Below are 9,080 nucleotides of genomic sequence, written 5' to 3' on the forward strand. Positions count from 1 at the left end.
TCTCTGCACCCTTCAGGGTGTTAAGCTCCAGAATGCTTGGTAGGAGAAGAAATGTCTGGAATTAGATATCCTGTAAATATATGCAATATTATCTTAAATCTATTTTGCCTAGAAACGTTAGGCTTGCCTGGTTTTAGAGCTCCCAGGGAAAACCCCAGACACGCGCAGAGCTGCGAACCCTTGCGAGTGAGAATGTTACAGGTGAAAAGATGTGCTGGAAGGAAGGTGCTGCAGAGCATCCTTTGGACTAATTGTCCACCCACTTATTTGACCTTCAAATAAAGGTAGTCTTGTCTATTGCATTAGCAGTTGCACTGTGTTAATATGCTTTAGGATTCTTGTTTCTCATGAGTGTTAAATGACTGCTGATTTTCTAAAACCATGGACCTTTGGGTGCAAAGAATATCCAAATATTTGAAAACTTCCTTCTCGTGTCTGTCTCCAAAATTGTGGAAATCTGGAGATAAAGCATGTGTGGTGTTAATGCTATTTTCTGCTTCAATGTAGAGAGGAACCCTCCTCTTCTTGTATTTCACTGCTCAGAAATATTCTGCTATTGGAGGAAATTTGACTTTGTTTTTCCAGTCTTGGAACCAGTTATTACAGCACATTTTGATTTCCCATTTCCTGCAAGCTTTGCTGATAGGTCCAAGATTGCATGATGAATTACCGTGCCTAAGGTTTTTGGATTTTTTTATTGTATTTTTCTGTAGTGAGGTCTAGCTACTGTCAGTATCACTTTCCGAAGACAGGATACCCTTTCTTAGAAGTGAGACTCTGCAACCTAGCTGCTAAGGCCATGATCTGCAGAGCTCCTTCTTGATTAACTCTTCAGGGATTTGTGATAAACAATTTGATGGGGAGCTTTGCAGAAGCTTTTCTTAAACTATCTTTTCTTTATTCTAGACCATAAAAGAAAAAGGCCACGGTGTGGGATTTTTGTTTGTTTTTATAATCGATTTTTGTATAAGCCATTCCCTGCTTCAGTTTTTATCTCCCGCTTGTGTTTTCTTGGAGCTCTTTCAGAGCTCCTTATTTCTGTCTGGGCTCTGTCTATTATCTTTAAAACTGGTGGCTCTCTTCAACTGCCCTATGCAATATCCCTGAGTTCTGCATGATTCCTCTCTGCCTCTTTTTTCAAGTCCTTCTTGAATGTTTTGGGTATTGTGTTTTTAAGTGTGTCTGCTTTGCAACCTGTCTTTACTTTGTGGGCATTTTGCTCCTTCAAGCAGTATCTGTGTTCAGACAAGCTGCAAAAATTCATTTTCCCCTAGGCTGGAGATATCCCTCCTTTCTAATCAGGCAAAATCTAGTGAGATGATGACATCCCTTAGAACTGGCTTTGTTCCAAGGTGGATCCCTGGGTTTGCAGTTCCATGATACTGGGGCTTTTAGGGCAGTTCTCAGGCTTTTCCTACTCATGCATCTCCTTCCCTGCTGCCTGATCTCCCTTTCATGTACAGCAGGGCCTTCCCATTTCTGCTCACACTTTTTTTTATGGGGACCTTACTGTGAATCAGTCTATGGATTGTGCAGGTTAAGGGGTGGGCAAGGTGGATGAGGGAGAATTTTCAGCAATTTCTAATTTCATTGTTGCTAAGCGGTGCAGGGCCAGTTATAGGGAATGTTTATGGGGAAAAGGAACTTTTACCTGAATTAGTTCCTCATCTAATTCACTGCGGGGAGGAGGAAGTGGAAGCAGCTGCTTCAGCCAGCACTGCAACAGCAAAAAGTGGTCCTTAAGTTACTGCTTAAAATAGCATCAGAGCCCGCTTAGTGAAGCAGAGAGGTCTGAGACTTACCTCTAACACTGTACAGATATGAAGCAAAACTATATTAGAGAGAATTCAGAAGCAGAAATGGAAGAAAATGCAGTCTCAAAGCACAGATCATAAGCAGCATATAGAAGATATCCCCACTCCTTATATGTAGCTTATTAGGAGTTAGATATTAAAAAATCTGCTATATGTGTGGCATTAAGTAAAAAAGGCTTGTGTTGGAATATAAGGAATTTAATTCAAAGAGATTTTTTGTGTTTTTTTTTTTTTTATTATTTCCTCAGAAGCTATTCACCCACTTCTTATGCAGTAGAACTGTGAGATTCCTACAGAGAGAGATGGTAAACAGAGCGTGGAAATATATGATGTAAGCGGCCAACTTGCCTTGAGCGTTTTTTTCTCTTCCACGGGGCCCTGTTGCATAACTGCCCCTTCAGTGTGGCTCGTGTATTTATGAGCTACATGGTTATGTGAGAAACGAATGGGAATGCTTTCTCCTTCCAGAAACTGCTGATTTCTGGAGCAATCTGGAGGTCTCTGCATTTAGTGATGGCATCCAGAGAAGCAAGAGTTAATCTTGGTGGGGTTCTTTGCCAGAGATTTCTCCAAATAAGTGTTCGTTATACGTAGGAATGAACCTAGTGTTTTGTGCTCTTTGAGCACTAAGGTTAGGGCAAGAGGCTTTGTCTTATCGCATTTTTTACTGTTCAGTCATACTAGGGAGTTGTGTTGGGTGGCTGTTGATACTTGGTGTGTGTGGAAGAGCAGCAGAGGCAGTTACTACAGGTCATGCTGACCTTGGACTAGGGCTTTTTTGCTTGTTTTTAGGCTGCTGATTAGTTGCTCCTCTAACCCAGCATCTTTGTTTCAGACAGCCTTTGCAGGAAGGCAATGGCAAGGGAAGCAGGAATGCTTCATTCAGATATCTGAGAGCATTTACAAAGAAGGTTATGAGCTGTTTTCTGGTTTATCTCTCATCTGAAGAAAAGAGAACAGAATATTGCAGTTAGACATTTTGTTCGAGATGAGATGCTGAGCAGAGTTCCAAATAGGGTACGGTGTTCTCCTCCAAAAAAATTATTTTAAATCATAGAACCTGGTAGTGCAGCCCTCGCCACAAGTCTGTGGGTCACTGCTTCCACTGGTAGCATTGAAGAAGCTGGAGCACAAAAGTCAAGGAAACAAAACCATGTTTCAATTTTGAGACACATTGGAAGGTTTCATTTTGAAAAGGTAGAAGGCTAAGATATATAGAGATATTTAAGTGGCTTTTTTAAATCTGTCCTGAATAACGCAATCTCTTTCTTTACAGAGAGCTGATAGTGGTTGATCCTACTGCTGTAAAGTTCAAGTCAACAAAAGGTAACTCAGGAGGCAGAGTAGAATGCTAGACTAAGAGAAAAGAGGTGATCCAAGGTCTGGTCCAAGCTTTGGGAACCTGGAATTACAGGTGCATTACAATCCTTTCCTACTTGATTGCCACAGCTGAATCTCTCAGGTCTCATTTGCACACCCTATGCTTGCATAAGGGCTTCTGTACTGGTAGCTGAATCTCCACTAGACAGCAAATGTGCTTGATTGATGCTCTTGGCATCTAAACTCTACGTGTGTCTGCATTTCAGCCTGTTCTTAGCTATTTCACAGGGGGATTGGGAAGAACTTGTTTGTAAAGTATTTCGTATAGGAAGTTACTGCATTTTTAGTAACTACGAACATTTTCCACTGACAAGCTGGAAAAGTAGAATATGTTACAGGGTCCCTTCATTAGGCTTTTACCGTGAAGCCATCCAAGGGTATTACAGAGATACAGCTACAACTTTATTTATTCAACATTTGTTTTTTTCTATAACTGCCTGTTATTTGATATGGGGTCAAATGATATAAATTGTCTACCGTGAGAATTCTCTTGTTTATTTGAAGCTTTATATGACCTTGTTGCTTGCTGTGTGTTCTGTGTGTTCAGATATCTTAATAACCAAACGTGTACTCCATTTCATGTATGATTTTGGTTGTGTGTCATTGGATTTCGGAGAGGTGGGAGGAAATGCACTTGTTTTGATTTTCTAGTAACTCCAAGACATTAGCATGGATCATATGTTGTATGAGAACGCGGTTCATCAAAGAATCAGGGGGCTGATGGCTGCCATCAGTTACTAATGGATACGAATGCCATCAATTCCTGCCTTCTGAACAGGAAGCCACGCGGACACCTTGCCTATTACTTAAAGCGTTACATTTAACTCTCGCTGCTGAAATCAAACCTAGGCCCCGCACTGAGTTTGGGAGATGCAGCGAGGTGGGAGCGTCGGCAGCCGCGGCGTGACGGTGCGGCTCCCGGGAAGCACAGGCCCGAGCATGTGCTACGTGCCCGCTTGGAGCGAGACGGAGCCCTGCTTGTTGGGATCCCGGAGCCTCTGTGGGCTGCACCTCGGGATGTGGGAGATGAAAGCGGCAGCAGCATGAAGCTCTGCGTGGGCTGTGTTTGGCCCACAGGCTACATTCGCCATCCCTCATGTTCACTGGAATGTAGCTGAAACTTCCCAGCCTCGTACAGATTGTGTTTGTTTTTTAACTGTTTAACAAAATGGAACTTGTAATTATTTGACCCTAAGTGGGAGTCACTTAAAATGCATTAGTCAAGGCGAAAAGAATTTCCATTTCACCCAGGGCTCACTCTAGCCCATATAAGTTTTCTGTGTTGAGACACGGCCAACTCGACTGCTGATGAGTTGTTTCTGCTGGCATGATGCTGCTCAGACTGATGCCAGGCATTCTCACTTCAGACCCTGCCTTTTACACAAGTGACCCCCAGTATCCCCTGGGTACACTTTTACATAAGTGTGAACTCCCTTTGCTCTGTGCTGCCTTTGAGTCTTGAGGCTGAATTTATGAACCACAGCAGCCCTGCTTCTCCTCTGTGGCTTCACCAAGGAGACTTAAATTCTGAATGAGTTTTACTTTTTAGAAAAATGAGGCAAGCAAGCAGCTGAGAAGTGCCTTGCAGCTAGACAAGATAACTCTCTAAAATAAACCAGACTTTACTGGCCATCTGGATTACAGAAAGCAATGTCAGATAATTTCCAGTGGGGGGTCAGCCCATGAAGCCTGTCCATGGCCAGCTCTGGCTTCTCCAGCACGCTGATAAAGGTCCTGTCCTTCTGCTTTCCCTAAAGAGACTCTACGTCTGTTAAGAAGTTCCTCTTAAAGGTGGGTGGAGACTCACTGTTAAGAGTTAGTGTTTGATACTTGAAATTACCACTTTTTTCTTTTTTTTTTTTGATCCTGTCTCTGATATAATGTCACATTTGAATCTATTGGGCATAAGTTTCAACTTGGGTTTAGACAAATGCAAGAGTTTATGTGTCTCATCATCTTCCCAATGAAAAAAAGATGAGTAGACTTTGTCTTTTCTTAATCCTTACAGAGGGCATTGAGAAAGGTGGTGAGGCACGGAGAGTGATGGTAGTGTACAAAATATTCCTAATGTGTGTCTGTGAGGATAACCAGATGGAATGGAGGAGGGAAAACGATACGGTTGGCGCGGTTCTACCTTAGCCTGCCCAGTGACATAAATGGCTGGATGATTTTTTATTATTTCTTGGGGAGAAGGGTCTCCTGGAACTTCTCTGATCAATCAACTTTCCAATAGCTACATGATAGAATGACAAAAATGGTCCAGTTTCCTAAGAAATGTCTCTGGTGGCAAAGTTTTTAAAGGTCTGGGAGTTTTCCTGTTGAATTTAATGGGGCCTTTGGCTCATAAACACATTAAACAAAGAAACAATGGATCCCTAGGGGAATTGTAAAAGCTCAAGTGTAGGAACTTTAATAATATTATGAGGACCTAATATGTCTGATGTGGGAACTTAAATCTGAGGCAAGAATTATGAAAAGAATGTTCGAAGTGAAGATTTAATTACATGATTTATTGTTAATCGTTTATTATTATATATACAGTGCCAGGGGCACTCCTGGTGCTTTACAGATGATTACAGAATAGCAATTCCCAGATCAAAGGTCCTGATCATGCAATCTTTATTCATGTAAATATTCCCCATGGTGCCTGATCTCGTTTCATGTTAAAACTCAATAATCTCCCCCAAAACACCCCATCATAGACAATTAAAAGAACTTCAGCAAGAGCACACTGATTAATTACGCTCCCCAGACCACTGCATATTTTGGTGCCCATATATTGTATGGATAAAAGATATCTATTGTGTTTTAGCAAACCTCACATTTTTCTGCAGCTTTAATTTTTAATTACAGTGTCAGCAAACATTAAGATTATTCCCATGATAAAAGCAGCTTATTTGTGGAAGAAGAAAAGTCCGCTGGCTTGTCCGCATATGTTTTACACTGTTGATTTACTGGAGCTGATTTACACCCGTAACTGTTCCCTCAGTGATCAGTATAGAAAATTTCCCCATCAGAGAAAGCCACGGAATGTGAAATGCCCTTGCGAGGTGGGCAGGTGCTGAGATCTGTGTTTGCAGAAGGGTCTGGTTCTCTTTGTTTCTTCCCGTGACACTTCACATCCTACTGGAAATGCACTGAGGAGCAAAGATGGTTTTCTTATTCCTCAGCAGAAATGACCTTTCTTTATCACCTGGGCTGGTGTAGACAGCCACAGCACAGGCTGTGCACCCAGCTTTTGGCTTATGATTTTGAGACATAGGAGTTTGAGTGAGGAGGGACTGAGGTGCTTGCACATAAGGCAGAGGAAGCTCTGTTTTCCTCCATGTGTTACAGGCATTTTAATATAACTTTTTGTAGCATGCTGCCCCATTCCTCTAAAACCAGTGGCATGCAGCACACAGAAAGGCATTTTCGCTAGTGCTGGGTAATGATTTCCATGCCTGAGCCTCCCATGCAGAGATCAACATTCAAATTCTTATCTGACTATCATCGGTCTAGACAGTGGGTAGGGAATATTGCAAGAGGAGGTAGTTTGGATGATAGCCAATATTGCCTGCTCTTGCAAACACTTTTTTTTTGTTCAAGGTTGTGTATAGTTGTTACAATTTAAACAGTCTAAGGTGTCATATAATTACCCAGGATATTACTGCAGTCTAGTACTTATTGCTGGAAGGAGCCTTGCCCTGGCAGGGGCTGCCCGGCGCTGGCCACTCTTTTGTTTCCAGCTCGGAACAGGGAGGTGCTTTTCACACAACTCCTAATTACACTTGGAAACTTGTCACTTGTCAGGAGATGCTGTGAAGGTCAAAAGTCTGTGTAGGTTAAAAACAGGACGAGGGGAATTTAGGAGGGAAGGATGATCTGTGATTTTCAAAACCAACAGTTCTGGTGCGATCGCTCGGTCCTAAACTGTTGAGTGCTGGGAAGGAGGAGGATTTCCCAGGGGAAGCTGTACATACACACCCTGCTTCTTCTACTCTTTGTTTTACTGGTGAAAACAATGCAGTGGGCTAAAGGGATCTGTCAACTGGCTCAGCATGATTGTTCTTATGGTCTTACTTTTCCTGGATCTTGGAAACTTCTGATTTCAGACCCTAATAGTGCAGCTTATAGCATCATTAATCCTTCTTGTATTGTATTCATAGCCACGCAGCCCTTCCTAAGCTCCCAGCTCCTGTCTCGGCATGCTTTGCTTTCAATTCTCAGGAAGGGCTGGTCTGTAACTGCCACTAATTCTGCAGATGAAATTCTGGCTCCCCTGAATCAATAAGAAAGCTCTGGAGGGACTGGGGATTCGCTGCAGTCATGAATTCCCTGGAGATTGCTCAGATTCAGCAGCAAACAAGCGTTGACAACCCTCACAGCTCTCTTCTAGAGCCTCTTTTAAATGTCTTAAATTCAATTATGGCCATGTAGTGATTGGCTGCCTTAAAGTAGAACTGAAGGAATTATGATCAAGAATTAGGATTTTCCAGACACAAAATGTCCAATTTCTGGCCAAATAACACAACACCATTTTATGGAAGGTTTCTAAACTGTTTATTAAAGGCTCAGATTCACAGTCACAGAGAGGTGTTTTGCTGTGTTTGGTGGAAGCAATATCAGACTTCTTCCTACCTCTCCCTTTTCCTCTCGTTGAGGTATCACAGATCTCAGTCTAACACAGCAGCAAAGGCTGCAGCTAGTTCTGGGTTGCCTGGTGTCTGAACAGGACTAGCCGTGCCATCGAGGCCTCCCTGCTGCCGACCCAGGAAAATCTGGCACAGAAATGGGCTAAACAGATGGGAACGGTAAGTGCTAGAGCTCCAACCACCTCCGATCATCATCCAGGGACCTTACGGTTGGAAATCATCTGAGAGTGGGACAGACTCATGGCATGGGCTGGATACCCTCCGCAGGCTGACACTTTCTCTGATCCAGGCATCCCTGGTGTTCAGCTCTAGCTGGAAGGCTCCTAAACAGGCTAATTCTCTTAATTATTCTTGTTCATATTCTAGTAGTGCTTGGAAGCCCTAGCTGACAGTGGGACTTCATTGCATTGGGTGCTGTGCTAACGCACACACGATGTTTCCTTTTCCAGCCTGTCTTGAGTTCGCCGAGGAGAATCCAGCACAAATGGAAGTTACAGGTACGGGATTACTGATATGAATTGTCATAGCTCCACTGAAATCAATGGCCTTCTCAGATCTGGGTCTTTGTCAAAGATGTGTTTTCTTGGACACTTAAGAAATTTTCTTCACTTTTTGGACTATGCTTGGACATGTTTTTTTTTTAATCTGTAATGCCATGTATCAATGTAAAGCCTTACAGTGGAGCCTGAAACTAGGCAAGTGATCATGACATAATTTCAAACTATCTTCAGCAGAAGGAGAATTTATTTTCACTTTATTCAAAACCATGGGTTTTCCAAATTTCCTGTAAATGGAGAGTCAAGAAACAAGTGACCTCCTGGAGGCCTCTGGATTCACTCAGAAGTGTCTGCACAGGCCAGTTTGTGACCTGCAAAATATTCATTACTGCTTCCTCTTTAACTCTGAAACAGCAGGGCCTTTGTCTCTCCTTTGTCTTTAACTAGAAGGCAGTAACAGGACCTATGGCTTTGCTCTGTACATGTCGCTGCCTGCCAAGAACAGCAGGCAAGCGGGTAATACTATTCCTCCCTTGAAATTCTTTCCTTGAAGTGAAATTAATGAAAATCTTTACCATGAAAGAGAAGTATCCTGTCTTGTGTAGAGGCAAAGGAAGAAGTTAGACTAGTTTGCCCCATTTTTAATTTTTTTGCAATATTAGTGATAGAAATAGCAAGAATAACAATGGAAGAAGCAACAAAATAATTTAAATATCCATAAAAATGCTTATCTTTTGGCAAGTAAGTGATAAGAA

Source organism: Tinamus guttatus, unplaced genomic scaffold (assembly GCF_059628265.1).
Source record: "Tinamus guttatus ecotype Peru unplaced genomic scaffold, ASM5962826v1 Tinamus_guttatus_pri_ptg000307l, whole genome shotgun sequence".
Classification (NCBI taxonomy): domain Eukaryota; kingdom Metazoa; phylum Chordata; class Aves; order Tinamiformes; family Tinamidae; genus Tinamus; species Tinamus guttatus.